Genomic DNA, 20,002 nt, shown 5'->3' on the forward strand with positions numbered 1-20,002 from the left:
TAGGTACTCAGCATGGCAGAAAGAATATTTTAGCGAATTTAAATGCAATCACAGAAGGCAGTTTTACCCAATAAAATACAGCAGCATAACAACATGTCACATTCACACTACTGAATTTTTCAGATTCCTCTGAACTGGGAGTGTGCACCTTCAAAAGTGTAACCTAGTGAAATGACTGGGAACTATATGCTACAATTCACAAGGGTTAAAAATAACTCCATCAATGATCTGGATGCTATTCGAGACCATAATGTCAAGGCTTTCACACAAAGGTTCCTTTAGCTAGTTGTTGCAAAACTCCAATTCAATTCAACTGAGGAAATATGACACACCTTGCATTAGCTAGTTGATTTATTAACTGAATTAGCTTTAGAAATAGTATATTCAGAATTCATCCAGACGGAATTCTTTCAGTTCAGGTCACCCTGACCTAAACACCATGCAGAATTGAGAGTAAGGAAGACGACTGTGTTTGCTTTCATTTGCATCAGTAACCTGGACACACTCTTTCCTCTGAACAACTCCAAACACGTGTACATTGGCTCATATCCAAACTCAAGCCTATGGAATCACGCTGTTCTGTTACACACTGCAGTCTGAACAAACTAGCTGGAGAAAATTATGCAACACTTCACACTCACTGATCTACATTTGCTCCTGGTCTTGAAAGTACATTGATTTTAATGTTCTTACCCTTCAAAGATTAAATAGGTTGCAACTCTACTCATTGGAATTTAGAAGAAAGGGATTTTAGATTTGATTTATTGCAGTCACATGGAAAAAAGTACAGTGAAAAGCTTTGTTCTGCAAACAGGACATCAGATCATAGCAAACAGGGATATACAAATCATAGTGTGCTTAAACAGAGCAAGGCACATAAGGTTATGGCTGCACATGAGATGCGCAAAGCAAGATCCCCATTATTTGAAGTCAGGCCCATTCAGCAATTGAATATCAGCGGAAAAGAAACTGTTCTTGAACCTGTTGGTGCATGTTCGAGCTTTTGTACCTTCTGCCTGATAGAAGAGGACATTACTGGGGTGGGAGGGGTTTATGATGTTGGCAGCCTTTCCACGGCAATGAGACGTATAAGTGGAGTCCATGCATGGGAGGTTGGCTTTCATGATGGTCTGGGCTGTGCATACAACTTTTTGTAGTTTCTTACAGTCCTGGGACAAGCAGGTGTCATACCAGGTTGTTATGCACCCAGATAGAACGCATCTGTAAAAGTTGGTGAGGGTCCTTATGGACATGCTGAATTTCCTAAGCTGCCTGAGGAAGAAGAGGCGCTGTTGTGCCTCATAGATTTTCACATCTACATGAGAGGTGATCTCATTTAAACATACAGAATCTTACAGGGATTTGACAGTGTAAATACTGAGAGGATGTTTCCCCTCATGGGAGAGTCTAGGATGAGAAGGCATAATCTCAAAATTAAGGTGCATCATTTTAAGATTGAGATGAGGATGAGTTTCTTCTCTTAGAGAATAATGAATCTTGAAACTCCCCACCACAGAGAGCTATAGGAGCAGAGTCCTTGTGTTATTTACGACTGAGACAGTTAGATTCTTGATTAGTTCGGGAAATCAAGGAATATACATAAAGGGCAGGAAAGTGGATGTGAGGAATGTTGGATCAGCTATGGTGTATCAGGCTTGAGGGGCTAAACAGTCTAATTTTATTCCTGTTTTCTATTGGATAATAGTCACATTTCTGTGGTTTCCCCTCTTCTCGATCATGTAACATGTACCAGCTCCACAATACTCTAAGATCTTGACTTTACTTTCGTGCATCACCAATTTTATTGCTCCGCCACCAGTACCTATCAAGCATTGAAACTCTGAAATTCTTTCCTTAAACTGGTCAGATTTCTCTCCCACTGTCACATCATTTAAAACACTTAAAACCTACCTCACTGATCAAGTTTTGCTTACCATTTGAGAAGTCTTCTTACATAGTTCACTGCTAAATGTTAGAACATAGAACAGTACAGCACAGAACAGGCCCTTCAGCCCACGATGTTGTGCCGATCATTGATCCTCATGTGAGATAAACCTAATGTACGAACTCTCAAATTTCTGTGACCATATGCATGTCCAGCAGTCTCTTAAATGTCCCCAATGACCTTGCTTCTACAACTGCTGCTGGCAACGCATTCCATGCTCTCACAACTCTCTGCGTAAAGAACCTGCCTCTGACATCCCCTCTATACTTTCCACCAAACAGCTTAAAACTATGACCCCTCGTGTTAACAATTTCTGCCCTGGGAAAAAAGTTTCTGGCTATCAACTCTATCTATGCCTCTCATTATCTTGTACACCTCAATTCGGTCCCCTCTCTTCCTTCTTTTTTCCAATGAAAAAAGTCACAGCTCAATCAACCTCTCTTCGTAAGATAAGTCCTCCATTCCCGGCAGCATCCTGGTAAACCTCCTCTGAACCCTCTCCAAAGCATCCACATCTTTCCTATAATAGGGTGATCAGAACTGAACACAGTATTCCAAGTGCGGTCTAACCAAAGTTTTATAGAACTGCAACAAGATCTCACGGCACTTAAACTCAATCCCCCTGTTAATGAAAGCCAAAACACTATATGCTTTCTTAACAACCGTGTCCACCTGGGTGGCAAATTTAAGGGATCTATGTACCTGCACACCAAGATCCCTCTGTTCCTCCACACTGCCAAGAATCCTGTCTTTAATCCTGTACTCAACTTTCAAGTTTGACCTTCCAAAATTCATCACTTTGCATTTATCCAGGTTGAACTCCAACTGCCACCTCTCAGCCCATCACTGCATCCTATCAATGTCACGCTGCAGCCTACAACAGTCCTCTATACTGTCAACGACACCTCCAACCTTTGTGTCGTCTGCAAACTTGCTAACCCAACCTTCAATCTCCTCATCCAAGTCATTAATAAAAATTACAAAGAGTAGAGGCCCATGAACAGAGCCCTGTGGAACACCACTCATCACTGACTTCCAGACAGAATATTTCCCTTCCACTATGACTTGCCGTCTTCTGTCGACCAGTCAATTCTGTATCCAGACAGCTAAATTTCCCTGTATTCCATTCCTCCTGACCTTCTTTACGAGCCTACCATGGGGAATCTTATCAAATGCCTTTCTGTAGTCCATATACACAACATCCACCACTCGACCATCATCAACTTGTCTAGTAACAAGTGATAATCACCCCATAAAACATCTCAGGATGGTTTATTATACTACAGGTGTGATATAAATGTAGATTGTTATTATTGCAGTTGTTGTTTGATAGCACAGAAGTTGAATATTGCTGATAAAAAGACAGTTTGCTTAAGGTTTCATCTTGCACTTGGCAGGACAGTTGCAAGCATAAAGTCTAAAAGAGAGCAACATCTTATATTATATGGGAAAAAAAGAGTGCCTGTTGGTTGGTTAATGTATTTGACAAGTAGAGGTCTTAATGTAAATATTGCCGAAGCCATCTAATCACTGTATGCTTGATGTTGAAACAGGTTTCTTCATGGGATATGTGGGATAATGGCAACAGATCATTTCTCACTGTATACTGTGCAACACAAGAAAGGACCCAAGGTCATTACTTTCAGTCTACCTCAGCTTAAGGTTATCTCAAAAATCTGAAGAACAAGTTAAGCTTGCATTACATGCTGCTACTGTGCAGTTTCACCTTGAATGGTGTTCATTAGCTTCCATACAGCCAGAAAAGAAACGCATTCTATTTATCACACAAAAAGTCACATGATATATATATTGAATGGTAGAAATGATTCCAAAATGGGGCAGTATTTACTTCATAATCTCGAGTGCTAAAATTTATACCGACAACCAGTTTAAGACTGTCAGTTGGACTCTCTGTGTGGCATATTTGCGCATACCTGTTGCTACATATATCAAACCACAGGGTCCTGTTCTTTGAAAAGAACATACTATCTACAATGTGCTTCTTACATCTAACAAAATATTTAACAGGCATTCCCTGGTTTATTTCTCAGGGCAATGCCTTGACAAATCAGAGTCAACATACCTGGTTTGCATTTAAACTAGAAGTCTAAATGGAAGTTGCCATAAACTCAGATTGCTATCTTATTAGTGAATGATGGATGGTGATTTTAACCTGGGTTATCACATCTCAGGCAAGGAGTATTTGAGAGAGTGGGACTTTCATGCAGGGCAGGATACAGAATTGAACATATGCTGTTAGCAATTACTCTGCATTACAAAGGAGCCATCCAGCCAACTGAGCTAACTGACTCCTGACGACAATTTTGAAGAGTGGTCATTGGACTTGAAATGTTAACTCTGCCTCCCTTCCACTGATGCTTCCAAACCTGCTGAGCTCTGCCAGCAATTTCTGTTATTGTTTCAGATCTCCAGCATCCACAGTTCTTTGGTTTATTTTAGGTAACCGTCAGTCATCATTTAGAGTCATAGAGATGTACAGCATGGAAACAGAACCTTCGGTCCAACTCGTCAATGCCGACCAGATATCCCAACCCAATCTAGTCCCACCTGCCAGCACCCGGCCCATATCCCTCCAAACCCTTCCTATTCATATACCCATCCAAATGCCTCTTAAATGTTGCAATTGTACCAGCCTCCACCACTTCCTCTGGCAGCTCATTCCATATCTGTACCACCCTCGGTGTGAAGAAGTTGCCACTTAGGTCTCTTTTATCTCTCAACCTAAACCTATGCCCTCTCGTTCTGGACTCCCCGTCCCCAGGAAAAAGACTTTGTCTATTTACCCTATCCCCCTCATAATTTTGTAAACCTCGATAAGGTCACCCCTCAGCCCCCAATACTTCAGAGAAAACAGCCCCAGCGAAAACAGCCCCAGCCTGTTCAGCCTCTCCCCATAGCTCAAATCCTCCAACCCTGGCAACATCCTTGTAAGTCTTTTCTGAACCCTTCCAAGTTTCACAGCATCTTTCTGATAAGAAGGAGACTAGAATTGCATGCAATATTCCAACAGTGGCCTAACCAATGTCCTGTTCAGTTGCAACATGACCTCCCAGCTCCTGTACTCAGTACTCTGACCAATAAAAGAAAGCATACCAAATGCCTTCTACCTGCAACTCCACATTCAAGGAGCTATGAACCTGCACTCCAAGGTCTTGTTATTCAGCAACACTCACTCGGACCTTACCAATAAATGCATATGTCCTGCTAAGATTTGCTTTCCCAAAATGCAGCACCTCGCATTTATCTGAATTAAACTCCATCTGCCACTTCTCTGCCCATTGGCCCATCTGGTCAAGATCCTGTTGCAATCTGAGGTAACCCTCTTCGCTGTCCACTACACCACCAATTTTGGTGTCATCTGCAAACTTACTAACTGTACCTCTTATGCTCACATCGAAATCATTTATGCAAATGACAAAAAGTAGAGGACTGCAGGTGCTGGAAATCAGAGTCAAAAAGTGTGCTGCTGGAAAAGCACAGGTGGTCAGGTAGCATCCGAGGAGCAGGCAAGTTGATCATTCAGGCATAAGCCCTTCATCACATTTGTGCCTAACAGGATGGTGATGTCAGAGGTGGTCAATTAGTAAGTCACCATCCAGAATATGCGCTGGTCTTACTGATCATGCATGCAGGCTCAGAAACCATTATTTGGTCTTCATGCTGGGAACCAGTAGCCCATGGAAAAATGCTGCTCCTTTTGTATGTTGCCTCTTCCATTATCCACTCTTATATTAGTAACTCCACAGACAAACACACTTTGTGATCATTATTATTGGTTATTAGATTAGATGATTACTCACAGTGTGGAAACAGGCCCTTCGGCCCAACAAGTCCACACCAACCTGCCGAAGCGCAACACACCCAGACCTATTCCCCTACATTTACCCCTTCACCTAACACTACGGGCAAGTTAGCATGGCCAATACACCTAACCTGCACATTTTTGGACTGTGGGAGGAAACCGGAGCACCCGGAGGAAACCCACGCAGTCAGTCACCTGAGGCGGGATTTGAACCAGGGTCTCTGGCACTGTGAGGCAGCAGTGCTAACCACTGTGCCACTGTGCCGCCCACGGCTTTCATCTTGTCTGACTTGCAAAAAATAACACCACACTGCATTGTATTATTCTCCAGTCATTAACTGTGGGGTCCCCTGCAAAATCCTTATACATCCTTACCAGAGCTCCAAGCTTGAACTCTTTCAGAGTACCAAGCTTATCACAAAAACCTTGGTTTGGCAGTTATCAATTTTTTAGTCTGTACTAACAATCAATTTAAAGTTTCATTTAGAAGAAAGGTTAAGAGCAATGGCCAGAAACTGGGAAATGTGGAACATCTTCCCTTTCCCGGGAGCCTCCTCTCAATGAAGGCAAACTTGGACATGAAATTATTCATGCCACTAGTCTGGCAGCTCAAAGTCTGGCTGACTGAAATAAAGAACCATTTAGGCCCAGGATTCCAAATCCAAGGTTAAAGTCAGGTTTACTGAGCATCGGTGATACCAGTGCTCCTAAGTCTTTTGATAGTTTGTATCTGGCACTGCAAAGCACTGGAGAAGAGCCACTATCTGCATCTTCAAAAGATCCTCCAACTCCAGTGGTAAGAAAAGCAGCTCAATAGCTGCATACCCTCCCAAGCCAACATACCCAGAATTGTACACTGCTCCCTCAAACCCAATATATTGATTGTATACCTGACAACAGAATTCCAAACCTTTATTCCTGATGAAGGGCTTTTGCCTGAAACATCAATTTTACTGCTTCTCGGATGCTGCCTGAACTGCTGTGCTCTTCCAGCACCACTAATCCAGAAACAGAATTCCAAACCATCTACTTCAAACTCACTCATGACTGGAAGTATTCAGGAGGACAGCAAAAGCATTTGATTCATGCTATCTCGGCATCCCCAGTGAGGTCAAAATCCCAGCCGATATATGAGAAGATAATAGAGAAGAATTGCTCAGGAAGGCATCAAAGACATTGAGAAACTTTAGAGGGAATATGTAGAAGTGAGATTCGAGCATTGGAGATGCTGCAAAAACTCACATTCAACACTTCCTTCCAACTTGTCAAGCCCCATTTACCCATCCTGCATGTGACACAAGATGCATATTGTACACAACACATAAAACCAATGTGGAAATAAGTCGACATCAAATCCTGTGGGACTGTCCAATAAAAGGAATTTATACTGCAGAAGCTCCTGAACTCCACTATTTCAACACTTCTGCTTTTCAGATTGCACTCAACTTATCTATGTGGTCATAAACCTCTATTCACTTAGTTAAGTGCACCTACACCGACTGGACTCCAGCAATTCATAAAGGGACTCATGACCTCCTCTCAAGGCAATTAGGGATGGAGAACAAATGCCAACAGTAATCAAATCCCATTAAAAAAATGGAAGGTCTCAAATCCAAAGGGTATTCACTGTTGCATCATTTATATCAACTCTTTTGTGTTAACTTTCATCTTTTCTAAGTTATTGTAGTGAAACTGACCTCCAATGCATAAAACAGGTTTGTAGTGAATTTGTAGCCTGGTTTGCACTGCTCTAGTTTCTATTTTCCACTGACTTGGGAAAATATTGTCAAGAGCTTTACTTCCAAATAAAGTGCAAGTGGCAGTGAGATAAGAAATGAGTCTTCAAAATAAAAAGGAGTCTTAACTATTATTCTGCAAACTTTTGTATAAAGAAGCTTGGGCCATATTGAAATGTCTGCTGCCAATTTGCTATGAGCCAATTTCTTTGATTTAGACCAGATTCATCTTCCTTAGGTCCTCATTTATAATAAGTTGTACTTATGGAAAAGGTAAGTTTCGGAAGGATAAACTCCAACAGATTATTTTCCCCTTTGCCCTTTCTTTTGCTGATCATTAACTTCAGGTCAACCAGTACTAATGTCAGGGAGAACAATCAAACCTCAGGTTGAAGCAAGTGTTTGATGTGATTGAACAAATGGATGTAAACATCTTTTTCGCCAGCACTGAAAGTGGAACAGATAATTCAGGAAATTTCCAGGGAATGGCTTTTGACCTTGCTGAAGAACATTCTTAATTCCAGTTAATTTATCAAAGTCTCTTTCCTAAAAGAAAACTGTTATTGTTCAAAGCTCATATTACTTCATTCAGGCTTGGTGTAAAATTTTATGCAGATACAGAAGTGATAATCCTTCACTTCTTTATTAACTACTCAGTAGGCACAGCACTTCACAAAGCTATTTGCAGTCTGAAGACTATTAGTTTCCCCCCCTTTCGACACAATTTTATTAAATCAACAAATATCACAAATATTAAAGTCACCAAAGCAAATATTCATCTCTTCTAGTCGAGTCATGGAGAAATGTGCCTGACTTGTGTCTGTGTCCATGAACTTTATTTGCTCCTTTTCTGTGTTCGGTACACAGGCGAGAGCGCAATCCGAAAATTAAAATGTTCATCAATGCTTCCAAGGAGTAAGTGAGGACTGCAGATACTGGAGATCAGAGTTGACAGTGTGGTGCTGGAAAAGCAAAGCAGGTCAGGCAGCTTCCAAGGAACAGGAGATTCGATGAAATGTTGATTCTCCTGCTCCTTGGATGCTGCCTGACCTGCTGTGCTTTTCCAGCACAACACTCTTGACATCAATGCAGCTGAGGCATTAACACAATAATTATCTTTGAATTTTAAGCAAAAGGAATGGATATGTGAATATTGGTCAAATTTGTAGAAGGTATAAAATTTGGAGGGGCAGTGGATTTGAACGAAATGGTTCACAAATTATAACACAAGAGCTGCATGTGAAAAAAGGATGCATAGAAGATAAAGTGAATAAGACTAAAGAACAGTACATGAAAAGGTGAACAGTACATTGAAAGACTTCAGGATGACATTGAAAGATTTAAATTCAACAAAATGAATTCAAACAAAAGTCAAACAATCACTAAAGTCAACAAAATGCAAACTCTTAGCCAACACAGTGGAATACAAGAAAGATGAACTAACGTTCAGCCACTACAAAAAAAAAGTTTGATATTACATTGAACAGTTTGCCCAAGAATTTTGAGATTTCCATCTTCAAAAAGGAGTAGTACGTGAGAGGTGCCCATACAGATGTCTATTACGTGGAAAAGCTAATTCCAGAGAATGATTTCAAATTCATTTACAAGAATCAGACACAGGCTTAAATCAACCAAACTCCAGGTTAGGATGAACTAAATGGATCGAAGTTGCTTCTTGTATTGAGCAATCTGCACAGGGAATGCACATGGAAATTGCACAAGAAAAGCATCAACAGACTATCCTTTAAGAACAACAGATACTTTAATGTCAGCACCCCACTGAATCTTTACATTTCATTCAAAAGATCTGCTTTTTTATCTTTGCAGATAAAAGAGTTAATGCTACCCTAAATGTTAAGGAATAGACTTAATGATGCAAAGCATGTGTATGCATTTGAATCTGGAGTTGTTGCTTATCTGAGTCATCAAATATGCACAAGATTGCTAGATCCTTCCTGGCACTTCAATATTCAACTAATTCTTCATGTTATTTTCATGATGGAACTGCCCATTATGGCAAGTAAAGTCTTGTTTCATTATGAAACTACTTTCTATCTTTTTTGTCAAACACTTCTTTATTGTAAAACCTTGAAGAGCTCGGACTGAAAAATACATTTGACAAAAGCTTCTTGATCATCTGCATTTTCTGATACTTAAAATCAGTTCAAGGTAAGAAAGGTCTTTGCTATACTTTGAATATGGACAGCTTTTTGAAGCACTCAATAATGGAACAATATAACTTGAACACGAGTAGTTCAAGAAATCTGCATTCAAAAAAAAAGGACTCTCACTATTGTCAGTGAGTTACAGCAAACCATCAGATGAATCTCACATCTCTTGGTTAAATACAGCTGCCTTCAATTCTTCAATACAATACATAGATTAAAGCTATGTAGACTACGGATCATCTCCTAAATAAACTTTGTTCAGCATCTGTTGCAGCACTTGTCTCTATACAGATATTGTGAATATAATTGTGTCTTATTTTTTATTCTTTCGTGGTGGAAGGGCATCACTGGCAAAGCCAGGATTTGTTGCCCATCCCAAAAACAGAAACTGCTGGAGAAACTCAGTAAGTCTGGCAGCATCTGTGAGAAAAAAAAACAGAGTTAATATGATAGGTTCAGTGAGCCTTCTTCAGAACTGGAACCAAAATGTTAACTGTGCTTTCTCTCCATAGATACTGCCAGACCTGCTGAGTTTCTCCAGCAATTTCTGTTCTTATTTGGATTTCCAGTATCTGCAGTTCTTTGGTTTATTTGTTGCCCATCCCAAGTTACCCTTGACTGAGTGGCTTACTTGGACATTTCAGAGGGCAGTTAAGAGTTGACCACATCGTTTTGGGTCTGGAGTCAAATATTGGCCAGACCAGGATAAGTTGGCAGATTTTGCTCTCTTGAAGGACAATAGGGAATCAGATGCTTTTTTATGATAATCAATACTGATTGTGTCACCATGAGTGCTTTAATCCAGAAGTGTACTGGTATCACAACTGAGACTAGGTTTATTAATGAAATTTAAATTCTATAAACTATCAAATGGGATTTGAACCAGTGCACCCCAAAGCATTAATGTAGACCAGCACTGGAAGATGACCTGACTCCACAGTGTACAGACATCAAGGAAGCCCATCCAAACTGGCCAAACAGTCCTCCTGAGCGCCAAAGGCCATAACCAGTGTCCTGGACCTCATTGAGAGTACATGGATGAACTGGGAAATCCACTCTCTATTGAAGGTCTGAGGCATACACATTGGACAACCCTGACCTGTAGAGGAAATCCAGGTAAGGCATAAGGCCTCAGAGATGCCAAGAAGCAATACCAAACTAAGCTTGAGATCTGGATTAACCATACGGATACCCATTAATTGTGGCATGGTTTAGATGACATAATGGACTATAAAGCAAAGTCAAACAGAATAGTGTACAGTACATCACTACCTGATCAGCTCAGTGCATTCTACACTTGCTTTGAACAGGAGGTCAGTAAAACTATGTCACCTATTCCAACAGTCTCTTAAGAGTGAAACCATGGTGAGTGACTGGCCTGAATGATGTCCCCCGCTGTGGACTCAGATCCTGTGCAGACCAGTTGGCTGGTGTAGTCAGAGACCTTTAACCTCTTGCTTATACAATCTGAAGCCCCGTCCCCTTTCAAGAAGACCACCATCATCCCTGTGCCAAAGAAAAATCAAGTAGTATGCCTCAAGACTACCACCTGGTGACTCTGACCTCCACAATTTTGAAGCGTTTTGAAAGGTTAGCCAGAGATAAAATTCACTCCGGTCTACCAAATTGCCTTGATCCTTTCCAATTTGCTTACCAGCGCAACACGTCCACAGCAGATGCCATTTCCCTGGCCCTGCACTCATCCCTGGAACATCTGGATACCTACGTCAAAGTTCTACTTGGTGACTACAGTTCTGCATTCAACACCATAATTTCAAACAAAGTCATCTCTAAGCTCCGAGCCCCCGTGTAACTGGATCCTCAACTTCCTGACCAACATACTGCAGCCACGACTGTGTGGCCAAATTTCGCTCCCAACTCCATTGACACATTTGCTGATGACACCACCATTGTAGGTTGGGATCTCGGACAATGATGAGACAGAATACAAGAAAGAGATTGCGTGCTTAGTGACATGGTGTAAAGGCAACAGTCTCTACATCAACATTAGCAAAATGAAGGAGCTGCTCATTGACTTCAGGAAGTGAAATGGAGCGAATGCCCCTGTCTGCATCAATGAATCTGGAGATGGAGATGGAGGTGGAGGTGGAGATGGTTGACAGTATCTAGATCCTGGGAGTGATGATCACCAATCTATCCTGATCCATCTAAGTCGACTCGACAGTCAAGAAAGCACAACGTCTCTACCTTCTCTGGAGACTAAGGAAATTCGGCATGTCCACAAGGAAGTAAAAGGTAAAAACAAAGACTGCAGATGCTGGAAACCAGATTCTGGATTAGAATGGTGCTGGAAAAGCCCAGCAGTTCAAGCAGCATCCAAGGAGTACGAAAATCGACATTTCGGGCAAAAGCCCTGGCATGTCCACAAGGACTCCTACCAATTTTTAGAGTTGCTCCATAAAAAGCATCCTATCTGGATGCATTACAACATGATAGGTAACTGCTCTTTGCAACATCGCAATAAACTACAGAGAGTTGTGAACACAGCCCAGTCCATCATGCAATCTAGCGTTCCATCCATTGACACCACCTAAACTTCCCACTGCCTTGGGAAAGCAATCAATGTAATCTAAGACTTCTCCCACTTCGGTTATATACTTTTCCACCTTCTTCTGTTGGGCATGTACAAACAAAGGTACAAACAGATTCAAGAACAGCTTCTTCCTTGCTGTTATCAGAAAAAAAAGCTTGTTTTAACTTCTGTAAGTTTTGACATTTAATTAAGAACCAGAGGTCTTTCTTAAATGTGAACCAGCTGCACTGTGCCTCTTGTAAATTGGTGGAAGCATCCTGAGAAAGAAGACCAAAAAGCAGTATTCTATCTGGCATAAAAATCATCTCAGTAATCTACGAACTACTGAGCTACCTTTCTATCTTTCCCTTTTTCTATAACATCTATTTTATTTTCTCTGTCTATGTGCAAGGGTGAGTTAATAAGGGGATTAGAGTTTTATCATGTAGAATTATATGGCAACAGTTCATAAATGTTCAGCTGTAGCTAAAGTCTATGTAATTGTCTTTATTATTAATTCATGTTCAGTACATAAACTTGGTCTGTGCTTTCTGTCAGTCTTGGTCTAAAAGTCATGAAAATTGGGGAAATTGGTATATTTGTAAAAAATCTTGAGTTTTTTTTAAACAACTGCAGGAATAGCAGGGCTTTACTTTCAGAACACGCCTCAGTGAGGTGTAACAACAACAACTTAGTGAAGTTGTAAGTTATGTGCTTATAATCACGTAAAACATCCAAAGCCTTTTAACGGGAAGTTACTGGAGAAATTTGACACCGAGCCACATTAGGAGATATTGACTAGTGACCATAAAGCTTGGTTGAAAAACAAGATTTCAAAAAACGGAGGACAAGAAAGAAGCAAAGTAGCTCAAGGAGGAAATTCAAATGCTTTGGGCTGAAACAGTTGAACACAGGCCCATTAATGGGTGGGAGAAAAAAATGAAATAAGAGATGAATCATTGACAAAGATAGAGAATGTTGAAAAGATTTAGCAGGTCTGACAGCATCCGTGAGGACAGAAACAGGGTTCATCTTTCAGGTCTGATATGAGTCTTCTTCAGAGCTAGGTTCTTCAGAACCCAGAATAGAGATTAATCAATGGTGTTCCTCCACTGCTATGAGTTATGATGTCAGTTGTAGCACCCAATTCCTGTTTGGCGAGGTCAACTCCCCTAGCATAGGTTTCAAGGCTTGAATCTTCATTATCTGTTGATCAAAGAACATCAATGTTCTCAATCCTTCTGGGTGGAACCTATCAAAAAATTCTCACAGGTTCTTAGCCCTCCATAGCTCAGGATGTTAGCTTGTTTGGTCAATGGCTTGTCTTTCATCTTAGAGAGTTAAAAAGGGTTCATAAAGGGAAGGGAGGATGAGGCACAGTGAGAGTGTCAAAGCTGCATGAGCCGAAAGCTGATCATTTTATATTCTTCGCCTAAGATTCTGTAAAGACTCTCCCTACTGTGTTCAAATGTAGGTCAAATAAAATGCCAGAAAACCTATTTAGTCTTCCAGCCAACATTATACAAATTCAACTATTGTCTTTCTTCGGAGTGACATTTCAGTGGTTCCAGTGGCTTAACATTCAATCATTTCTTTCTCATACTTATCTTTAAAGCCGTGAACTCTATTTCTAACCAGATATTCAAGCAGCTCCTTTTAAAGATATTAATCAACACAGCACATACATAAATCTTTTCACTGATATGGGAAAGAAATTCCTTTTCATTTTGATTTTAGCTACAGAATTGCTCATTTTGTAATGTCATCCCTTATTTCTGTGCTCACAAGGCAAGTTAAATGATCAAATAAACATATTTCTTGCAAAAGTTAAAATTCTCAGCTCAATCTTTTCTTAGATAGAAAAGCAGTTCACGTCTGGAAGTTAATTCAAGGTTATTTCCCAATTAAAAAGCTCTGTATATGCTACGTCATTGGGGAAAAACTTTATGTTCAAACAGATAGCAGAACACAGGCATTAACGAGGTATGGCCTTTGAAATTGGTTCTAACAAGTCTGCGAAAGTCCTTACGCTCATGCACATGGCAGATATTGAATGCTAACTGGGAACTTGTGGAGGAGATGGTCAATCTGTCAGGGAATGGCCAGAGTTTGAATTATGCTTTGGACCGAGTTTTCTGTGAAAAAAAGGAATCTGGCTTTTGATGCTACAATATAAATATTTGAAAGCTCCCCAACTGACTTCCTATGAGCAGCTCTTGGAAGTTCAGAAACTTGAAATCTAAGTGTTACTGCCTTTATCCAAGTGAATTGTGAAGATGACCATGATTGACATCTTCAGATAATCAATCAAGAGATCATCTTCTATGCATCTACTGTGTAACACATCATGAAAAGTACTCGAGTAATCTGGCTAATTTTGTTGTTTTCTTTTACTAGTCCCTTAACTATGTCTGTTTGTCTTTTGCACAAATGGGACTGAAAACCAAGCTTTTGGGTTTGTAGCATCATCAAAGCAGATTACTTTGTTGCTTAATATTTCTTGACTAAATTTATTGTTAAAAATGTCTAAGTCTTTTGTTAAGCTACAAACTGGAGGACAGTAATGATTATTCAAAAGTCTGGTTAGGAACTATTTGGGTCAATGTTGAGGATCTTTGAAGGTTTTAATTTTACTGTATTGTAAATACAGACATACAGAAGCTGATGTGGTTTGGTTGTCTGTCGGTCTTCATGTCATAACATCGCAATTTAGCCCCTTGAATTTGTTCTACCATTCATCACAATCACGACTGATCTCATTTTGGTATCAATTCTACTTTCCTGTCCCTACCCATCACCTTTCAACCCATTAGACAGATTTTTAATTTCTATCTCCTTAAATTTACTTAATAGCCCAGCATCCATTGTGATCTGGGGTACTGAATTCCACAGATTCACAATCTTCCTCATCTCTGATTTAAATCTGCCACCCTTTATCCTAACACTATGAACTTGTATTTGAAATTGCCCCACAGAGGGAAAACGTATTTCTCTCTATCTACCTTGTCAATACCTTAGCATCTTAGATTCTGCAATTTGATCTCCTCTAATTTTTCTAAATTCCAAATGGTATAGGCCTAAACTGCACAATTTCCCCTCTTAAGTCAAATCCCCCATCTCTGGAATTAATTGGTTGTTACATAGCTCAACTGTGACGAAACTTAAAAGCACTTTGCTGGTGGTAAAGTTATTTCAATGCTCAGTGGTTGTGAAAGGTGTTATACAAATTCAAAGATTTCTATATTTTTCCTCTGCTGACACAGGAAAAACATTCCATGGTGCTGCCAAGTGATAAGAAGATAAGTAATAGTCAGTTTCACAGAACATCATTGTAATACAATTTGTTTCAGTAATCACCAACAATGCGCACGTCTGTTAGGAAAGATATTGGAAAAATTGAATGGTAAACACTGGTACAGAGTAAATAAGTATTCAGTATTAGGTTTACTTTAAACTAAATCTTGCTGTTTGTCAGAGACAGATTGCTCTCTGACCACAATTTTTATTAACTAGTCCTCACATTTCTCTCAGTAACATCAATATGATGAAGTCTACACGGTGAGAAATTCTTTTTAAAGCATGGACAATTCCAGCAGTCATCAGAGTATGATGTACTCAACTTGTTATCAGTTGCATTCAAGAGTACTACAAGAAATCTCATTCTAGTTCAGTGAGCACATATTTTTCTCCTGCCTTCCACTCACTTATAAAATGTTTTCGTTTCACAGAAAGATAGGGAGTAGGAGTTGGAGTAGGCTGTTCAGCCTTTCAAGCTTGCTCTGCCAAACAGTTGGATCATGGTTGATCTTCTATCTCCATGTCTTTTCTTATACTATCCCTCATACACTAGATATTTTTAATATCTACAAAATGATTGACCTCTGCCATGAATATATGTAATTCATTCATACTTCATTCACAATATGAATGGCAGGGCTTATTTTTCCAGTTTCCACTGGGCATGCCAGAGGCTGAATGGGATCGAAATTGTCCATTCACACCTTCTCCCATTCCCTCTGTTTTGAGAGCCAGCTCTGCGTTCAACTAGGCACATAGGGAGGGTTGTCATATGGGGAAGTAGGGGATGTGTGTGTGACAGTGTGATAGAGCGAGAGAGAGAGAAAAACTGAACAGCAAATCTGTCACAGTAACAATTACAAGGCCTTTCAATAGTTGTTTGTTTCTTATGGAAGGCTCAAAAGAGTAACAGTTCAAGTCAATGGTGTCATGATGCTTCCACATTGAGAATCTACTGCTCTCTATAGTCATTGGTTGGTCCTTGTACTATCTCTTCATACCTAGTGTAACATGCTTGCACTCACAAACAACGGTCAACAGGAAATTGTGCACAACTTAGACTTTAACAAGCTCAGTCAGTTCATTCAGAATGGCAAGCAGGCTTCAGAGTCCCAAGGCCATCCAACCTCTTATGAAGGCGTGGTGTGGTAAATTCAGAATGCCCCTCTTACACTGACCTGACATATATTCTGTACATGTAGGAATAGGCCAAGTTACAGGGGGTGGGGTTATGGCCCACCTGATTTGCATTCGTAAATCCAGGTCCACAGCAGACCTGAGTTGCAAGATTTTCTCGAGCATCCAATGTTGCCATGTATGAATATATGGCGACACGTCACAATGGCTGGATCATTATAACTAAGCACGTTAGCTCTCCTCCCATGTCTCCTTCTCTTTCTCTTCCCCCTGCATCTTTTCTCCCACATTTTTTGTCTTTGTCTCCTTGCCCACCCTATCTCTCAGACTTTTTCTCTGTTCCTTCTTTCAAATCTTCTATTTTATTCACCTGTCTCAATACCCATTTCTGCCCCCTTTCTTCCTCTTCATCTCCTCCTTTCATTTCTCTCATTCCTCCTTCTCCCCTTCCTTGCTTCATCTTCCCCACTCTGTTATCCCTCTATTTCACACCTTCTTCTGGCTTCCTCTTGTCTCTTCCCTTCTCCTCCTTCTCAATTTCTATGTTTCTCTTTCCACCTGCTGTGTCTCCTCCCCCCCCCACACACACTTTCATGACTCATCAACCCCATGCACTTTGTTCCCAACGCCCCTCTTTTACTCTCCCTCAGTCTTGCTTTAATGGATCCAGGTGCTTTATTTTCCAGAATTGCTAATTATATGTCAATTTCACAATATTAGTAAACTGAAATACTGCAGATAATCACAAGTCTTATTGATTATGGCTTCGTTAGTTCAACCTGAAATCCTTAAACCTGGAAAAAATCCCACAAGAAAAATACAGATGAAATTTAATTTGTAGGTTTTGTTGGCAAGGTTGGAAATTGGCCATTATTCATATAATTAGTATCAGGCTCAAGAATTTATAGTATTTGGCTGATAGGAATGCTTAATAGGATTTATTATTTGCTTTTACAAAGCACATCTGCAATGTCTAAGCATTCAAAATACATTACGATCCAGCTAAGGTGTACCTGGAATATTAATTTAAAATATGCCTACAATGCACAGAAGTCTTCGTACTCACACCAGCTGCCAGTCTCTTTGATTATACTTAGTTGGTTTAAAAACTGATTTTCCTCCTTCTGGTCATATAGCTGCCACTAATTTTCTTCTTACATTTTTCCAGCATGATTAAATTCCAAGGTTCAGAATGACCTCTCTCACCATATAGTGAAATCGGGATGTGGTGTAGGTATTCTTTTTGACATACAACAGAAGGAAAGTCTGAACCATCAGATTTATTTAATGAGAAAAAATATCAGGTAATGGAATTGGAAATGATCATTTCCTACGACCAGAAAGCTGCGTTCATCTAATCCTCTTCTCGTGCTTTTGCTTCTAAGCTTCAGTACCTTCATCCTTTGATGTAGATAGCTTGCTTTAACCTTAAGACTCAAATTTCTACATTATTCTCCTCTTTTTCTGGGTTCCCTATTTAACTTTGTGAAAACTCTAATGTGCTCAGATCCCTGCTGCTGTTTCTTATGTGACACGGCATGCCATCTGTTCATCTCTCCTATGCTTGTGGAGCTCTACATTGCTCAGCGTATCAAATCCAAAATTACACCTTGCAAGGACCATTCCCCAGCTGAACTTGGTAACTGAAATGTTAATGTAAATTTTCTGCTGCATGTCCTTTTTTAAAACAGTTCATTGGGTGTGAAGAGCTTTGCAATGTCCTGACTTTGTGACAAGTGCTTTACAAATGCAAGACTTACTTTTTTAATTCCACTATTCTCTTAGCATTAAATGTTGCCTGACTTACATCATAACGCTGAACATGGAAATTAAGAGGATGACAGACTATTTGGTCCCTCAAATCTACTTTGCCTTTCAAAAAGATCATGATTAATCTGGTTTTGCCACATTCCTGTCTACCACTCATCTGCAAACCTTTCTCCCTTGTCAATGAAAAAGCCTTCAATGGAGGCTCACTGAAGATGTTACCTAGCATGGTGATGAAACATCTGAGAACAAACCTTCCATCCCAGCGTGCAAACTTACAACCTGAATGTATCAATCTCATCCTTGAATACTTTCAATGATCCAGCATCTATTGCACTCTGGGGAACAGAATTTCAGACAAACAAGTGTCTGGGAGACAAAAGAAACTTATCTCAATTATCTTCTGACCTGCTGAGTGATTCTGTCATATTTTGTTTCAATTCATATTTCCAGCATTTGCATTATTTCCTTTCAAAACTTGAATGAATAATGACAGTTGCTTAAAAAAAAGACAAAATCTGACAACCTGTTGCTGTTAAAAATATTCAGTACAGTCAGATATCATTTCTATCAGCTATTTCAAATTAGGGAATCATTCAATATTGGGTTGAGTTCGTGGTTAAACCATGAACTCGTAAGGCATAGCAGCATTATTAGGCCATTTGGCCCATTGACTCTGGTCCACCATTTGATCATGGTTGACCTACTCCCTGTCTTTCACAGTAACCATTGACCCCCTTACAATTCAAGAACCTTTTGTACATTTGTCTTAAATATAGTCAATGGCTTGGCCTTCACAGCCCTCTTTGGCAGAGTTGCACTGATTTATCAGCCTATAACAAATTCGTCTTCATTTCTGTTCTGAACAGTTGTCCTTTCACTCTGCCACTGAGCCCCTCAGGTGCTAGTCTCTCTGACTAGTGGAAACATCTTCTCCACGTCTACTCTATTCAAGCCCCTCAGTATTCTGTAAGTTTCAATGAGATCGTCCCCTCATCCCCCTTCAATTTGCAGGGTGATTCGCTATGGCAATGGAGAATGCCGAGATAGTCATGTCAGAAAGGGCGTGGTGGGGGGGTGAATTAAAATGGGCAGTGAGTAGGAGATCAGGTCAGCCCCTACGGGCCTGGCTGAGATGCTCAGTGAAACATGCCCCGAGTTTACTTTTGGTCTCCCTGATGTAGAGAAGACCACATTGTGAACTCCGGATACAATAAACTAGGTTGGAAGAGAGGCAGATGAACATCTGTCTCATCTGGAAGAACCGTTTGGGACCCTGAATGGAGGTGAGGTGGGGGGGGGTTGGTGTGCTGGCAGACTTTGCATCTTGTATGGTTGCAGAGTAATGCATCAGAGGTGGGGTGGGGGGAGGTATAGGGTTGGTGGGGAGAGTGGCAAGAATGAAAGATTGGTGAAGGGACCAGTCCTTGCAGAAAACAGAGAAGAATGGGGAGGGGAAGATGTTTTTGGTGGTGGGATCTAATTGGAGTTGGCAGAAGTGTTTAAAGATGATACGTTGGATGCAGAAACTGGTGGGATAGTAGGTGAGGACAAGGGGGACCCTGTCTTTATTGTGTTTGTGGAGGTGGGGGATAG

The 20,002-nt window shown here is 40.4% G+C and overlaps 1 protein-coding gene across 3 annotated transcripts in view; it reads right to left on the minus strand.

The window, feature by feature from the left end:
• The window catches only part of ccser1 (coiled-coil serine-rich protein 1), a 1,276,667-nt gene that overhangs the window by 169,437 nt on the left and 1,087,228 nt on the right, over positions 1-20,002 (minus strand). The window lies entirely within an intron of this gene.

The sequence above is a fragment of the Chiloscyllium punctatum genome, chromosome 14 (assembly GCF_047496795.1).
Source record: "Chiloscyllium punctatum isolate Juve2018m chromosome 14, sChiPun1.3, whole genome shotgun sequence".
Classification (NCBI taxonomy): Eukaryota; Metazoa; Chordata; class Chondrichthyes; order Orectolobiformes; family Hemiscylliidae; genus Chiloscyllium; species Chiloscyllium punctatum.